General features: G+C 38.7%; 1 protein-coding gene across 4 annotated transcripts in view; it reads left to right on the top strand.

Moving 5' to 3' along the window:
* Nucleotides 1-16993, top strand: part of PDSS2 (decaprenyl diphosphate synthase subunit 2) — a 118210-nt gene that overhangs the window by 11167 nt on the left and 90050 nt on the right. The window lies entirely within an intron of this gene.

The following is a 16993-nucleotide window of genomic DNA, read 5'->3' as shown; positions in this document are numbered from 1 at the left end:
ACATGTCTAATAACTGTGAATGTGAATGGCTGGCAGCACAGCTCTATGTCGGAATCAAAGTGTGAACCCAGAAATGGTTTATGTCTTGCTGTACTTGCACCGGTGTTATGCTTTATAAGATGGATGCATGCAGTTGACTCATCTGAATGCGATTTCATTTTAGAGCTTTGATTTCTTAGTGTTGACAGACCTCATCCTCAATCCATTGTTCTTTCGGATATACAATCTTCTTAACAGTTACTTTGTCAAAAAAAACCCTTTTTCAAGTAACTGCTGAGAATTAAACATCATCCGTTGCAACCAGAAGCTGAGGTGTCTTCACAACTAGAATAGTTTCCCTCTTCTTCCCTCTTCTATTTTAATTGCCAGGTGACTTACTTGTTAGAAATATCAAGTCTGGATTAATATATTGTCCCTGGATGTACTGTTGCTTCAGATTACCTTTTTGTGCATGTTGGTATTAAATATTGAAAGCTGTTTTCATGTTCTCATGTGGTGAAGCTCTGTGTAAACAAGTCTTATTTACTGAGCAGCTTGGGAAGCATGAAGACACCAGTATGCCTTAGGGAGTCTGCTCTTTAAGCATTTGTCTTGATTTTTCTCTGGCTATGATAAAAGGAGAGGTAGACAAGGAGCCATAATAGTGAGTGTTATTACGAGGAAGAAGCGTTGTCCTGAGAATGGGAAGAAAATCTGTTTAAGCTCATAAATAACTTAAATGCTCACCAGCTACTGTTGCTAGACCTCATGAAACAGTTTTCGATCTGTTTTTCAATGGAATTTGAAAGCAATAGTCTCTGTTGTATGAAGGTAGTACCTTTATGCTTTAAAGATTTGTCCCCCATATGTTAAATCTGGAGACAAATATAAGCTCTCCTTATAATTATTAGAAAAGCAAGAAAACACATTGCTGAAGAGTGAATACATATTAACACTTTAAATTCACATTGAATGAATATTGGCATGCTATAGAATGTAATGCAAACATATGAAACCTGTGAATGGTGTTGCTAATTACTGAGAGTGTAACTGTACATGTCACATTTTAAAGACTCGACCAACCAAAAAAACCTCACTTTGGGAAAAGGTGATGTTCAAATTTTGTTGTTGTTTTCTCCCTCTAAATATGCATTGTGCAGATGCTCAGACCTTACGTATGTTTAACCCTTGCCTTATCAGTAATTTGGGGATGTTTTTACGTTTCTGTATCAAGAATGTGAAACCCTTTCCTTCTTTGCCGAGTCCTAAATAAACCCTTCAGAGCTGATCTGGCTCTAGGAAGAGAGTTAGAAGAAGAAAGAGAGCTGTCTCTTAGCCCTAAATTCCCCATTTATGATTTTTCTGAATTCACAAACCATTGAATATTTAGTTCTTTTTACTAGTGAGACACAGAAGGCAGAAGTGTGCAAGCTGGTATGGCAAAGTAAGTGTAACTCTGAGTAGCCTATTGTGCTTCCATACCCGATGTAGTTTTATTTCAAAATGGAATTTTGCGTTAAATTACTTCAAAACATAATAGTTTGTTGATGCAAATGATTTTAAATTCTTCACTCCCCTGTGAATGATGAATTATTCTTTCATGAGATATCTAGATTATTTTAATTAAATACTTGCGGGTTTAAATCTTTAAATTTTAAATTAAGTTACAGGTGAGTTAAGCTCTTCCCTGAGGAGCTTTTACTGTGTCAGCAGTGGAGAAGAAGAATATTTGCTGCATAATTCTCTAATGGGCTGTTGTATGCTGCTCCACTGAACAGACTGCTGTTTTGCTTTTGATTTCTGGTCTGTGTCCAGCATTTCAGGGAACAACTTGGACAATTAGTATATATCACCAGGAACATATTTTTCCTGTCAGCTGTGAAAGAGAAAGATTAAGACCCATTGAATTATATTGCTTTGGGAAGGTGTGAGGACTGCAGAAATTTACCGTAGCTAAAGGAGGCGCCGATAACCGTGTATACAGAATTTTTTTACACAATGGACAAAATACGGAGACAGGTTTATTGGTGTTAATTTCATATCCTGAATTCAGTAGGCGTTCCCCTTATTTAAACGATTTATTGTATATGTATATAACTACATGCAGGTTTGAAAAGGTAACCTTGTCTGTTGCTTATGGGCTGTGGGGATTGAACCAATGCTTATTTTCCTGTTGTTGAGTATGATTACTTGTTGAAGATAGGATAAATTTAGGTCATATTTGGCATGTGTTTAAACTGAGCCTGAGACTGATTTATTAAAAAGAGAGAATAATAAACCTAAATTGGGTGTTTTCCCTTGTGTGGCTGTTGCTGCCAAGCTGCAATTTATTTTGCAATGTCTTAAGTTATGATAAAAGATACATTCGTAAAATAAAGTAGGATAAAGAGTTCAGTCATTAAACTCCTTTTTTTTTTTTTTTAAGCTAGCTTTCATCATTTTGCCTTTAATTGTGTTAATTACTTCAAAGAATTTTCTTGGAGGCTAGTTGAAGAGCACAATCAAAGGGGAGAGGAAATTGCCTTAAGCAAAGACTTTTTTTGTGAGAATGTTCTTACCATAACTTATGGGAGAGACATCACTAAAACATTCACTTTTAAAATCTGCCCTCCCCCCCTTCATGCTTTCTAAAATCTTAAAATTTTTGGTTTCCTAACAATCTTCCAGCCGTATTTCAGTGCCTGCAGCTGACAGTAGAGAGCAAAGTGTTTGCCTTGTAATTAAAATTCTCTTATGTATTTTCATTTTTGGTATCTGTTGAGGAAAGGATACTAAATCAGATGAATTCAGTTATTGAATTTGGTGTATACTCGGCTTTTTAAAAAATTATTTTTAATTTCCTAAATGTTTGATGGTCGGACTGCCGGCCTCTCATGTAAGAGGCACAAACTGGGTTCTTCATTCTGCCTGTGTGATTGTTGGCAAGTCTTTTTTTCTGTTTTCTTTTTTTCTGGGCAAATTGTGGCAACTTTCTGTGCCCAGTAGCACTGAGGGATGTGGGCTCAGAACCCTGGCAGGAGAATGGGGTCAGAGCACACGTGCACCTTCTGCTTCCCTCTCTATCGTGCTCTGGAGATCCCCCAGAGGAGGGGGGAAAAAGTGCCTTAGCCTGGGGCTGATGCTTTACCAGCATGCAAGATCTGGAATATTAACAGAAAAATGCAAAATTTAAATGGGTACCTGCGTTTTGTGAAGGTTGAGGTTTTTTGTGTAGTTGGGTATCGTAGGAAGCAAGTGGTTGGCACTTGACTGTGAAGGTGCGCAGCTGACAGTCTTCACTTTGTTTGTTTGGGTTGTTATGTGGTTTTTGTTGTTTTGTTTTTTAATTTTTACCGTCAGCTGTTGTGAAGTCTTCCATTCAAGCACTACTTGCAGTTAACTTGGAAAATGCTTAGTTTTTCTCACGGCAAATGATATGATTGATTGTTACAAATTCAATGTAACTGTAAGATATTAATATTGAAATACAGTAACAGTTTGGGATGTCCCATAGTGAAACCAGTGTTTACAGAAAATGTGGAAATTCATGATGCCATGTAAATGGGAACTTCTTAATGGCATCCTGTGATATTTAAAAGAAAAAAAAGTCTTTATTTCATATGTGAAGAAAGTTACATCCAACCTGATTTATTTATTTTTTGCTTCATGCACAAGTGGTCCTAACACATTTTTAGACTGAGGCAGAAAGTAATCTCCAGGTAACAATATTCTGTGCTATTTTAAGGATGGATGCCCTACTGATGATTTTTAAAACGCAAAATAATGATGACATACCATGCAGAGGTCTCACTTGCCTGAGGCGAATGGTCTGAATGCACTAGGTGCAGACTTCTGTTTGCTGATGAAAGTGTTGAAAAGGAGCTGGGTTTTATTGTTGTGTGGTTGGGTTTTTTTGTGCTGTGTTGTGGGTTTTTTTTTGTGACATTTATCTTTTTAAATTTGCTGTTAATTACACCATATTCAATTAACAGCTGGAATATTTTACATAGAATAAGAAAAGTAAGGGCTTCTGGGAAAGAAGTTTGAAAGAAGTTTTGGTGAAAATAAGGTGCATTTGATTGCCTGATGATGGCAAGAAGAATGCTGGGCAGTGTGGACAGAATGTGCCAAGCCAGGGGCAAAGTAGCTTTTCAGGGAAAAGATAAGGGTCCTGTCAGCTTCCCTAGCATGTGGAGAGCAGGAATGTTACCACTAAATTATTAGAGAAGCAGCTAATGAGAGAGGAAGGAACCAAGAAGGCTGAGAAACCAACGGGTTTCAAGGAGAAGAGGAATATGTTACAGGAGTGAGATTAAAGAGGAGGCCGGTGGAGTGTGTGTGCGCTAAGGGCTGCTCATGGGGAGGTTGTTAGAAATATGTCTGAAATGATTCCAGTTTGCGTCCAGAGCTTTGCAGTAGTTTCAAGAGGTTTTTGGCTCTGTGGTGCTTGTAAAAGCTAAGCACCATGTATGCTCTTTTCATCACTTCAAATTGAAAACAACAGAAAGATGTAGTTCAGCAGACTAGCAGCTCCCTTAATGGACAGCAGGTCATGAACTTTATTTGTCTTGCAGTTCACGTCTGTATTGTGCACGCATGGTCTGACAGCCCTTTTTCAGCATCAGTGTATATGTGTCAAAATTCAAAATCCTTAGCATTTTTCATACTAATCTTCAGAGAACATATGATACATAGAGGAATGCAACATGACTTCTTTTTAATTTGAACAGGTATGTGAATGATATACTAGAAGACCTATAGGGAAGGAGAATCTCTACTAATTAAAGCTTTGGCATAATACAGAAGTGATGACAGTGTCTGAACGTGCGAATGCTAAAGCATTAGCTTATTGAAAATGTTTTTGGACACAGGAATAAGAAATGTTTCCTATTATGTTGGGCCATACAAATATTTGGTGTAATAGCTTTGTATCTTGTAGTGAAGTAACTTCAATTTTAATTTCATGATTTGCTGAGGAATTTAGTAGTTCATCTGAAATCTTGTCTTGACTGTTGTAACAACTCTTGCAGTTTGAATCTCTGGAGTAGAGATACTACAACTCTGCAAAGCCTTTTCTTTGGCAAGGGAAGTTCTGAGGTATAGTGGGCTCTGAAAAGTTTTACTTCTGTTGCCTTAGTCATTGCATTTTGCTTCTCAGTCTTCTGGTTCAAAAGAGCTCTATTGAGGAAAAAAAAGTCTGTAGCAAAATGGAAGAGAGCAGGACAATCCCTAAGAAATATGAATCTCCCTTTCCTGGAGGATAAAGGAAAGCTGTACTGAAATTGAAGAATATTGTGGATGGTAAAGTTCATATCAGACTACTGTGTCAGAAATTATAAACCCATGTAATTAATAGAGTTCAGAAATAAATCAAATTTTTTTTTTTAATTTTCCCAGAACATTTGTTATGTGTAGAATAAGTACATAAGATATATTTGTTACTGCCATATTATTGTTATTTGAGTTTTAATTAACTCTTCTGGGAAATATTTTTTTTTTAAGGTGGAAGGAAAAAAATCTGTGCACCTACACAAAAATGACTAATACTTCTGCAAATTTTCAGATGCTGGACTTTTTAACGATTCGGGGAAAACTTCTTGCAGCTAAACAGTTCTATTAACAGATTTTTTTTCTGGATCTATTGAATAGTTCTGAAAGCTTGCAAGAAATCTTTTTGTTTTGGTTGGCTGCTAAGTGATGCAGTAGGGTAGTTCTAACAGGCAGCTCATTGTGTTGAGCGGAAGAAGCAGAACTGGGCAGAGAGGTCTGGGATTGTGGTTTCAGAAGCCGCTGGGTTGGTCTGGTGGCTCTTGCTGCTGAAGGGAGAGGTCGCGCTCTCCCTTCCCTGCTCCTGCAGGTACCGCCTTGGTCTGGCCTTTCTGTGAACTGCTGCGATTTGTTAATCCAGGAAAAGAGGAAAAACAGGTGTTGTCTTCGTTTTGGATTAGTTTTCTCTTGGGCTGATCTGATTCACTGATGGAGGTGGTTTGGTGTGTACTCTCTTTCAATGCATGATACACAGCAGGGGTGTCAAACTTATTTTTACCCCGCACTACATCAGCCTCGAGGTTACCTTCAAAGGGCCGAATGTAATTTTAGGACTGCAAAAATGTAACTACTCCTACACTTATCCAGTCCTAAAATTACATTTGGCCCTCTGAAGGCAACCATGAGGTTGCTATGGGCCCCAGAGAAAACGAGTTTGACATCCTTGATATATAGGTTCCTTAGCAAGGCTGCTTTGTGGAGAAGCTACTGCTGCCCTTCTTGTGTCTGCAATCTGTAAGGACACTCTTGCCCTGGTGTTTGAGGTAGCAGCTGAGCTTCTAAACTCTGAGGCACCTCATGTGGTTCCTCTGGTTCTCTGCTAGTTTCTCCTTTAAACTGAAATGAAAAAAAGCTTTAACAGTTCTCAGTTTCTCTCCTTGATTCCAAAATATGGATAAATGGCCTTGCATATGATAGTTGTCCTCCTTTGCTGTTACTCCAGATGGGTTTCATTTATTAATGTACTTCTACAGACAGGCAACAAAGAGTAGTGTCATGCCATGAGTTCAGGCATGTGTATAGATTTTCTCTGTTTACCTCTTCACTTTGGGATGCAGTTGGTAGGGAGCACAACTGTCTGTGTTCCTTGTGCACGTCTGGCAGTAGAAATCCTCTGTTTCATGATAATTTCATCTTAATACAGAGCTCAGTGTAGGAAAGGATGTGTTTGTCTTTTGCAGGCTCTGTAGCCTTGTGAGGTGAATAGGTGTCAAATATGCTGTGAATATTTTAACAACTAGTTTTGTCTCAGCCATAAAAAGAGAAACTTACAGTTCTGTTTTCCTCTTAAGGATAGCCAAGGTCATGCACAGTCACCTCTATATGTTTTCTGAAGTTTAAGTTACCTTAGGAACTAAATGCATTTCAATGCTGTTTTTTAAATACCTTGTCTGAAAAATCTCGTATAAGCTGCAATAAGAACAGCTACCCTCCCAGACAGGGTAAGTGGGATGCTTAAAATCTTCCAGCTGTTTGTCAGATACTTAACTCTCTGCTGTACCATCTGTCTAGCTAAAAAAGGTGCACTGAGCAAGAAGAAAAGCATCTTTCCAATTCAGATGAGTCTACTGCATCCTGTGAGATAATCAAGTCACAGATGATTATGGGAACAGTGAATTTTAAATTTTATAGGAATAGCTTCGTAAAAGACATGAAAGATGAAGTTTGAATGAATTCAGTTTCTGGTTATCTCGAAGGAGCAACATCATACCATCCTAAGTTTAAAGTAACATTTTTGTCTGTTCTGTGAATTTGTTATTTATTTCCTCTGTAAAATGTGCCGTTTTGTTTAAATTAATTATATTAGCCATCCATTATTTTATATTGTCTATTATGAATGCCTTATATTTGATGAATAAACATGGTTTTTTTTCCTGAAATTTCTGAAGAGATCTGATCGGTACAGCAGGAGGACAGGGTAAATTTTGTAGATGTGAAATAATCAAGTTGCTTAAAAGATGGGTTTTATAGTATAATTCAATGAACATGAAATTAATGAAGTGTAAAAGGCCTCCGATAAGAAAAATATGAAAGAAATTTCTTAGCTCCTAGTGCCATCTGCAGGGTTACCACTGCAACAGGCAGGGAATGAAGGGGAACAGAAATTTGGGTGGCAGTTTGTAGTGGCTGGTAAGAAAACAAGAAAGTGTCACCTTCAAGAAAACCTGAAGAAACATGATTTCTTTGTCACGCTGAGCTTCTTAACAATGTACATGTCATTTGTTTTCTGCTTGTCAGAGGCATTAGGTTTGTTGGGTGGGAAATACACCACCTCATGAGCCTTCTCCACACACTTTGTCTTCTGCTTCTGGAATAGCAGGTGACTTAACCAAGCTGCCTTTCTTTAGACTTCTGGAAAGAAATATGAATTATTTAAAATCATACTTCCACTGTGAGCTGTTTTAGGGCTGACTGGCCCTTTGGCTCTGCTTCCTTTTTGAAAACTGTCTCCACAGAGAGGAGTAAGGACCCTAAATATTTTCCTAATATTCCTTCCATTGGTGTACATGTAAAGGTGCATCTTGGAAATAATGATGTAAAATTTCAGCTCCTCTGTTACGTCTGTTTTTTGTGGTGTTAGAAAATAATTCTTTTCTGCACAGACCAGTAGGGAAGCTGAATATAAAAGCATGTGCTGACAGTAGACAAATGATATATGTATGAAAGGATATAAATAATAACCAAGAAGAATCAAAGGTGGGGTTTTGGGAGAGGGGGAGTGTAAGCTGAAACCAAATGTGGGTTAAGACAGCGGTGATAATGGTGATAATATCTGGGAAACAGTTAAGCCTTATGAAGTTGCTGTTGGTTACAAGTACATACCCACAGTTCGGCATGTGGCTTCAGCAGGACGCCTGGGAGTGTTCCCATCTGCTCTGCCAGAGCTTTGCATTCACAAAGAATGTTTTCTCTTGCTCCTTGGTGATGGGGAAACTCTCCCTTGCCAGAGGCTGACCTGACCTCAATTACTCACCTATTCATCACTTTCCTCCTGTCTGTTGTAATGGGATACTCCTAGGCATGAAGCCTGTGGTTCCTCAGAAGCTCCAGCTGGTTTAGGGTCATCTTGTGTGTCATCTCAGCAGCACTGGCTGCCACAAGTTGAATCTGATCTGCCTTTCTATCTTGACATTCTGTGGAGTAGCAAGCGAAGGTGTTGGTCCTTAATCTTCAGGATGCTTGCTGGCTGGGGTTCAGTGTGTGTGAAAAGCTGCAAGAGCCTGCAAGGAGAAAGCTGTGGCTACTTGCTGGGCTTTCTGGAATACTGGGGCCCTTTGGGGTGAAGATCGTATGTGGCAGAGCATTCTCTGAAACCAGTTTCTTTCCAGAGAGACCCTGTGGGACTAAGGACCTCTTCAGCCTGCATTGGGCAGTTTTCTGGTAGGTATTTGTTGTATACAGAAAGTCAACCATGTAGATTTTTTTTGAGTATTTTTGACTTGGGACAAAATTTCAGCCTGTGCATTTACGTGTTTGTCAGGAGTTTTTACTATGTCAGTGTCTGTAATTGAGCTTGTTGCCATGGACAGCCTTTATAATGAGCATAGGGAAATCAATGTCTCAGAAAGCACAATCTGTGGCGTCCTGTGTGATGCTACCAGAGTTTATTCGATGGATATTTTTGGGGGGAGCTGCGTAGGAGGGATGTGAGTGATGCATGCTGATAGTGTTTCACGTCTACAGGCCTCACTACTTCAGCTAAAACTGTGGGAATCTCTAAAATTCACTTTAAATAAAGGAGTCCTTAGATCGGATTAGGGAAGTGGATACGAGAAGGAAATATTTCTGAGATCAGAGGTCCGTTGAGAACTTTGTTGCTGGAGAAGTGGAGATTGGACATAGGATGGTAATTCAGGCATTCAGGGTTGGTCCGGCACTTTTGTTTTGTGAAATCCCAAATCAAGAGATTCTCTTAATCCCAGGAGAGCAGGTTTTTTTTTCTCAGATGGATGCGCTGTCAGAGAGAGGACACCCAAAACTTCCACAACAGAAGCTGGGTTAGTAAAGTGGCTTCAGTATTGAAAGAGTATATTTACTGGTGAGGCTGTTCTAGTGATCTTCTCAAGCATGAAAGAAGCACTCTAGTAGGACCAGGGACAGGAAGAGGCAAAGGCCTTACTATGTAAGGACTTTCTTTGTAAGTAAGCCTTTTCGTGTTTTGTTTGTTTGTTTGTTTTAAAAAAAGAAAGAAAAAAGCTGTAGTAGAATTATGCGTGTGTGTGATTGAAAGACTATGCCTTTATGGACTTATTAACCTAGTATTATTTTTCAGAATTGTAAGAAGTTAACAATTTCTGAACCAGTTCTTTGGATGGACCGGACCAAAACTAAAATTCCAAAGTGAATTTTTGCTCCTACAAGCCACCAGAGGAAAGAAAGCAAATAGAAAAATGTTGTAATTATTGTTAGTGCACAGTCTTTGTCAAGATGAATGATAAACAAGTAGATTACAGGCCTTGAGTTCTCCTAGGAATGCTGTACTTTTTATTCTGTCCTTCTTTGATGGAAAACAAAATTACGAAAGGGAACATCTGATGTACATTGGACATTATCAAAAAGCAAGGGTGTACGGAAATGGTACTGATGCTAAGTGAACAAATTATGGGAAGATAGCCATTGGGCACTTACTCATTTTTCACATTTGAAAGGCAAGAGTCTGCTTATACAGGAGCATCTGGAACGAGATGCTTCTAAGCATCAGTTCTTTTCTTGTAGCAGTAATATAATCTGCAGAATAATGCTGGCTTTCATTTTCATTTGTGTCCTGTTTATTTTCATTCCATCTTGGTTTAGAATATTATTGGTGTTTAGAAAGCACGCAGGGATGAAGTAAAGCATCAAACAGCAGATTGTAGTATGTGACATCAGTTCTGCTTCATTAAAAAGAAATTGTCCATTCAAATCTTTTAAAAGTCTAACAGAAATCAGTATTTATTTGATGTTGCTTATTAAAAACTCAGTAGGAACCATTAACAGTTTGAGATTGGTGGCACAGTTTGGGCAGACCAGAAGATATTTCATTGTTTAAAGGGGATGCTAAACGAAGTGTGTACTGTTCTTTAGCTGAATGTATATGTTCTTTTTCTCAATATATCTCTCTCAATAATTGATTTCCAAGGGCCTGTGGAGACGAGAATAATTCCATTAGGCAAGTTTTTGTAATGAAAACGTATGTATGTACTTTTGGCCCCAAATCTCCTCTATTTGGGACGATTTTCTTCAAAAAGAATTTGCCTATGAATGGATGTGCACCAAAAAGTGAAGGTTAGCATTAGCATGAAAGAGTAAAAGCAGATGGCAAAGTTGATCCTTGACTAGAAAAGCTTTCCTCTAGGTTTTAAGTGACATGATTAGTCTTCGGAATGACACGGTGGGGAAGGTTTTCAGTGCTGCCTGCAAGAGCGCAACAATGAGTTCCTGTTCACAATGGGAGCGGTGTAGTTAAATCCTCACGCGTCACGCTGAACGTCTGTCACATCGTATCAGTTATTAAGATATAAACCTACTGGGCAAACCAAAGAGCAAAACTTAAAACACTTCTCAGGGTAGTATTTTTACAGCTATTGGAAACTTTTATCTTAGCAGGGCACCAAATTTATGTTAAGGTATTTGTGTGAATGTTTTTCTTTCGATATCCCTTTATATGTGAGAGCTTCAGAGGGTCACTGTAGAAGTTATTAGGACCAATAATTAGTTTTGTAAGTTAGCTATACATATATATTCGTGACTTGTTCTTTGCTGTACTTGGATTGCAATGAATAAAGTAACATTTTTTTAAAAAAATCCATACAGTAGGGTGCTTATGTCCTTGCAGCTTAAGTTGTGAACATTTTGATATTTCTATTCAAAAGTTAAGAGCATAGAGGGAGATGGAAGATTGTACAATTTAGCCCTCCTGACATAATTTCACAGAACCACAGAATGTCAGGGATTGGAAGGGACCTCAAGAGATCATCTAGTCCAATCCCCCTGCTGGAGCAGGAACACTTAGATGAGGCTACAGTACTTTGACATAAACCAATTATTCTTCCTTTTCGTGGCAGTGAAAGAGCCTGCCTGGACTGTGAAAACTTTGTGTTCAGGGCTTTGGTTTTATCTCCGAACTTCTTTGAGATTTTTCTACCCTCTTTGTATTTTCTTGTTAAAGAAAAAACGAAGTAGCTGTAACTAGCTCAGGCACCTTCTAGGTTGGTTTTTGGTTTTGTTTTTTTAAAATTTTAACTTGGTTCCTGGCTGCAGGAATCCTGCTGGTAGTGAAAGTGAAAGTGAAAGTCCTGACACCGAATTGTTTTTTCTAGTGTAGGGCTGCTCTGCGTGCTTTACTTTCACTCAGCCAAAGAGAGAAGCACCAGCTGATAAAAGTGGAGGATTGCTCTGTGGCTGCGAGTCAAGAAAAGCCCTGTATGGATTCCCTGCTCAAATGGAAATTAAAGCAGTCACATTTACTTTCTCTAGAGCCCTCCAAGAAACCCTGTACCTTGGAGTTGTGGCCTGATGGGATGGTGCTTTGCTGCCTTTTTGGTCCCTGAGGTACAAAAAATGTGGGGACAGGCTGGAGAGGGTCCAGAAAAGGGTCACAAAGATGATCGAAGGACTGGGAAGATGCTGTGTGAGGAAAGGCTGAGAGAGAGAACTGGGTTTGTTCAGCCTTGAGAAAAGAAGGCTTAAGGGGGACCTCATCACCATCTTCCAGTATTTAAAAAGTGGCTACAAAGAAGGTGGAGACTCCCTTTTTACAAGGAGTCACATGGAAAAGATGAGGGGCACAGGTTACTTCTAGGGAGATTCCGATTGGACACAAAAGGGAAATTTTTCAAAATGAGAACAATTAACCCTTGCAATAATCTCCCCAGGGAAGTGGTGGATTCCCCAACACTGGACATTTTTAAGATTCAGCTGGACAGGGTGCTGGGCCATCTTGTCTAGACAGGGCTTTTGGCGAGGAAGGTTAGACCAGATGATCCTTGTGGTCCCTTCCAACTCTGTATTCTATGACGAGTCTATGTTCCCATCTGAAGTCAAGTGCCTTATGGAGAGGAGGAATCAGTTTCGTTAGGACACGTTTTAATCTGTTTCATCACTTTTTGTTTGGTTGGTTTGTTTTTTTTTGTGCAACATCTTTTGAAAAGGAGAAAGTGAGGAGCTCTGACTGGGAGCAGAGAAGAGATTGCTGGTTGTGGACTGTTGTGCTTGGAAACTCCAAAGACATCTATGGATCCATATAGATTACAACACTTATGAAATGGACATTTGAATGTAGGAGAGTTCAAGGATGTTTTTATGGGAAAACTTCTGTTCTCTGTAAGTAACTGATTATTCCCAAGCTTTTATGAAATTAATTTGGGTGTTCATTTGCGTGCAGGTTCTACAAATACTTCACTTTAAATTATAATCTACACTTACAGAAGTGATGTCATTTTTGTATCCCATTTAAACAAACAAAAATATCCTACATGAGGAGAGGTCGATAAGTGTTAAACAGAGACCCTCAGTGGCCCTTATAGTGAAAATTCTGTAAATTCTCTCAATGCTTTTATCATGTATTTAGCTGCACAACAGTGTATTTTTTCATGGCACCACAAAAGTAAAATCACCTGCTAAATTTTCAGGATCTGCCTTTTCTATTGCCAGTGGTAGCAGACTGTAACTGTACAACATTATCTCAACACATGCAATTGAGTCTTAAAACCAGAATTGCTTATAATGGGTGTGCAGTCAGGTTGCTGCTCATAAGATCAGCTGTGACCACTGAATAATGTGCATTCACCTAGCCCAAAGCAAATGCAAAATAATGCAATGTAACTTGACCTTTCCTCATTGCAGGTTAACCCCAGCCTAATTATTTTGGCTTTGCCTCAGGCTAAAAGTGGACAGGAATCACAGCTTGGCTGAGTAGTAACTTTTTAACTCTTAGTAACTTACTTCTGTGTTGACATCCTATGCTACCAGGGAGGAGGGAAGGAATTGGGGGTAGAACAAAGGAGGACAAACCAAAGGTACATGTACCAGCAGCCATAATAACTAGATAGAATCTTAACTGAAGTTCAGGCCCAGTCTACTAGGTGGTGTGCTTTATATGGAGTCTTCAGTAATTTACAGTCCAAACAGCTCTAAGACCAATCCCCAAAATGAAAAGGGATTACTAGATTTGTATCAGAAACACTGTTATTTTTTTTCCCCCTTTTTGAGGTGAGAAAAGGAAGGTGAATTGTAAATATACAGTGTCGAAATTTATATAAATGTCTGAAGAGCAGTTTTTGTTTGGCTTTGCAATATTGGAGGATCTACATCTTAAGTATCACAAGTTTAAACTTACATATTTTTTTTTAACAGTTATGAAAGTAGTTTCATTTTATAAATCTGTTGTCTTCACTGACTCCAAATGAGGCCGCTGGAGTGGGGAAAGTCAACTGTCTCCTATGCTCCAGGTTTAAAGTTAAAACTTGATATGTCCTGTTCTAGAGAGATGCTTTTTTTTTGTCCTGTAGTTTGCTCTGTAAATTAATAATTTTGGTACTTTGTTAACTCTGTCTAGGATATTTTCAGAGCAAAGTAAGCTCTTGATCATGTGCCGAGGTAGCTTTTATGGCAATGCACTATCAGAACTTCCCCTTTCAAAATGCCACTAGGAGCTTTTTTCTTTTCTGAATCATAAATGCTTTCGTTGCTGTGTGTTCTGCAGTGAGATCTTGGTCATGGCAGCTTGAAATAGCTTTTACTACCAAGTCACTTCCAGAAGTTCATTGAAATTTTTGAAGGTCACATTTGTGCCACTATAGCTGAAAAACAGGAATTTCACTGCCTCATTGCAGTTAATGTGTAAGGTCATGAAACAGAGAAATACACGACTATATTCCAAATTTGCGAAGTGCCATATAACTCAGCATGAAATTCTGTTTCACAGGTTATCAAAAAATTCACTGTGTAAAGCTTAAAAACCCACACTTACAAATATCTTAGTTAAGCTAGTGATGGTGTGTGCCAGGTATTCTCAATGTGTTTATGCCTTTATTTTCAGTGTGGTTCAAAATCTCCAACACTTCAGTCTAGTTTTTGCAGCTAGGAATAAATATACCAAATAAGCAGCTTCCAAATGGGAATGGACTTATGCCATAGCTTTTCATGTAGCCATAGCAAAATGAGAAGTGAGGTAGGGAAGTCTTGACTGATGAATTGGCCTTCAAAACTATGTTAACAAGTTTGCCATGAATTATTTGAAAACGCTGGGCATATGAGACTTTTCATAACATGATATGGATGATTTAATGCCATGCTTCTCATGCGTGCAGCTGCTACAGGATCCCTGGGGAATTGTTGAAAAGATTCAGAAAAACATTCTAGCTTTGTTTTTAAGAAAGAGTGGTCTTTTTTTCTTATGAAGATTATGGCCAGCATCCGTGTTATCCTGTTTCTTGACTTTGCTTTGACAAAATAGTTTTGGTCTGGAAAATGACCTGTTTTACCCTGAAGAAAAACGTTTCTGTAAAACTGTAGGAAAAAGGGTGAAGTCTGAATTATGGTACGCTTGCAGTTTTGTTGCATTTTTTCCTTTTACCTTAAAAAGCAGCCTTCTGTTTTCATCTGGAACAGCTTTACTTGAAAGTGTTTTCAACATGTCTTCAGACTTAGGATCTATAGCTGAAGAAAAAACAGTACAAGCCCATTCATTGATACTTTCAGTAATAATTTTGAGCCAAATTCTGCTCATCCCTTTTGAGGTCAGGAAAAGTTTCTGTTGTACTTTGCAATGGACGTAGCAATGTACAGTACCTCTGGTAATACACAATATTTTGCTGTTGGCCTAGGAGACAGAAGGATCAGCCTGTTGATCACTTAAATGAAAAACTAACCTATTCACAACCCCCACTCCCTATGTAAAACTAACACACTAGACCATGTGCGTGCTCTGCTGGTGGTGGATTTTTTCTGTGTGTAGTGTGTGGTGTTTTGTGGTTTGGTTTTTGTTTGTTTATTTTTTAAACAGGAACCTACTTAGCAATGGTGCTTTTTCTACATGCAGCAATTGACTGGCATGACTATAGCGCAAGAACTTATTCTGGAATGAGTAGTTTGAAGACCTGTAGAGGTGATCCTCAGGCAGCATCTTGTGAACAACAACTTGCTGATGTGATTCTTTGTAGACCTGCGGAAGAAAAAGTCAAAACTGATGCTGCTACTGCTGTATGTACACGGAGGGCAAATTACTGTGATAATGATTTGCAGGCCAGCTTGCTGAACATTTTCTGTGGGTCAGCAAATGTTTCATATTGCTGCTCTCTAGCTATTTGTGATAAACTTAATCCTTCAGTTTGCTGTTTTCCTGTAAGAGAAAACAGTTGTAATCTTTTCAGTTGATGCTTGGTGATGCTCAGGATGTCGTATGTAGTTTCCTACACTTAACTGAATGTATCATTTCTGCATATGTTCTAGTATAAGAAGCCCTGATGAATGGTGGAGTCTGTGAATAGGGTTCAAGCCTCCTGAGAACAAAAGCAAGGAAAGACAGGGAACATCAGCTGGGCCATCTGGACGTTCTGGTGTCCCCCTGAAAGAAATGTATTTGCCTGACTCCTTGAACAGTGCAATAGATCATCTCATCCCACATGTCACCAGTGGTGCTCAAGGACACACTTAACTGCTGCCCAATCTCTAAAATTTAAATTATTTTGAACAGAAATGAAGTTGCTGGTCACTGACCTGCAGTAGCATGTAACATTAGCCAGCACAGTTGGATAGTCATAACCCTTGGGTATAGATGAGGACACATTTCTAGAGGCATTCAAAATTATTAAATGCCTATGAAATCATGAGAGCGCTCAGTACTTATAGTGCCTGTACCTGTCCATAACTTTGTGAAGGATTATTCAGCTTGCCTGTGATGGTATGGTGGGAGTGAGTGAACCAGCACAGCGGTGGCTCTGATCCTCTTTCTTCAGCAGAACCCAGCACAATGACTTAAAAGCAGATGTACCTCTGCACTGGACACTCCAAGGATAGCTTCCCAGCTCTTCCAGAATAGTGTGCTGCTTGGAGTGATATGTGAAAATAGAAACCAAGTATTGTTATCTGAAGTGTTCTTGCTCTGGATCTTCTGGAACTTCAATGCCAGGGGAGATTTAGGGAAAATTTGGAGTTCTGTTGTTCCTAGATAATAGCCAAAACCTTTCTTGAAAGATTCTTCCGCCAAAAGAATATTAATAACTGTCATCTTTCACTAATCTTAATAGCAAAGGGAGAAAACCTGCCTTTAAATCAGTTGAAATGAAGGTATATTAATTGGAAAAGGAAAATAAAGTTTTTCTCAAGATAAGTTTTACCCTAAATTGTAACAGATGCGAGAGACCAAATGTACTCAAATATGAATTTTCTGTTGATTTCATGTGAGAGGTACAAGAAGTAGCAATGGACCTTAATCATATCCCAGGGTTACTGAAACAGAAGAATGCTATTTTAAGAATTAATTAACATTTTTGCCTTTTACTCTTCC

Source organism: Columba livia, chromosome 3, assembly GCF_036013475.1.
Source record: "Columba livia isolate bColLiv1 breed racing homer chromosome 3, bColLiv1.pat.W.v2, whole genome shotgun sequence".
Classification (NCBI taxonomy): Eukaryota; Metazoa; Chordata; class Aves; order Columbiformes; family Columbidae; genus Columba; species Columba livia.
Note: the sequence above shows the minus strand (reverse complement) of the source record. Positions and strands in the feature narration are given on the sequence as shown.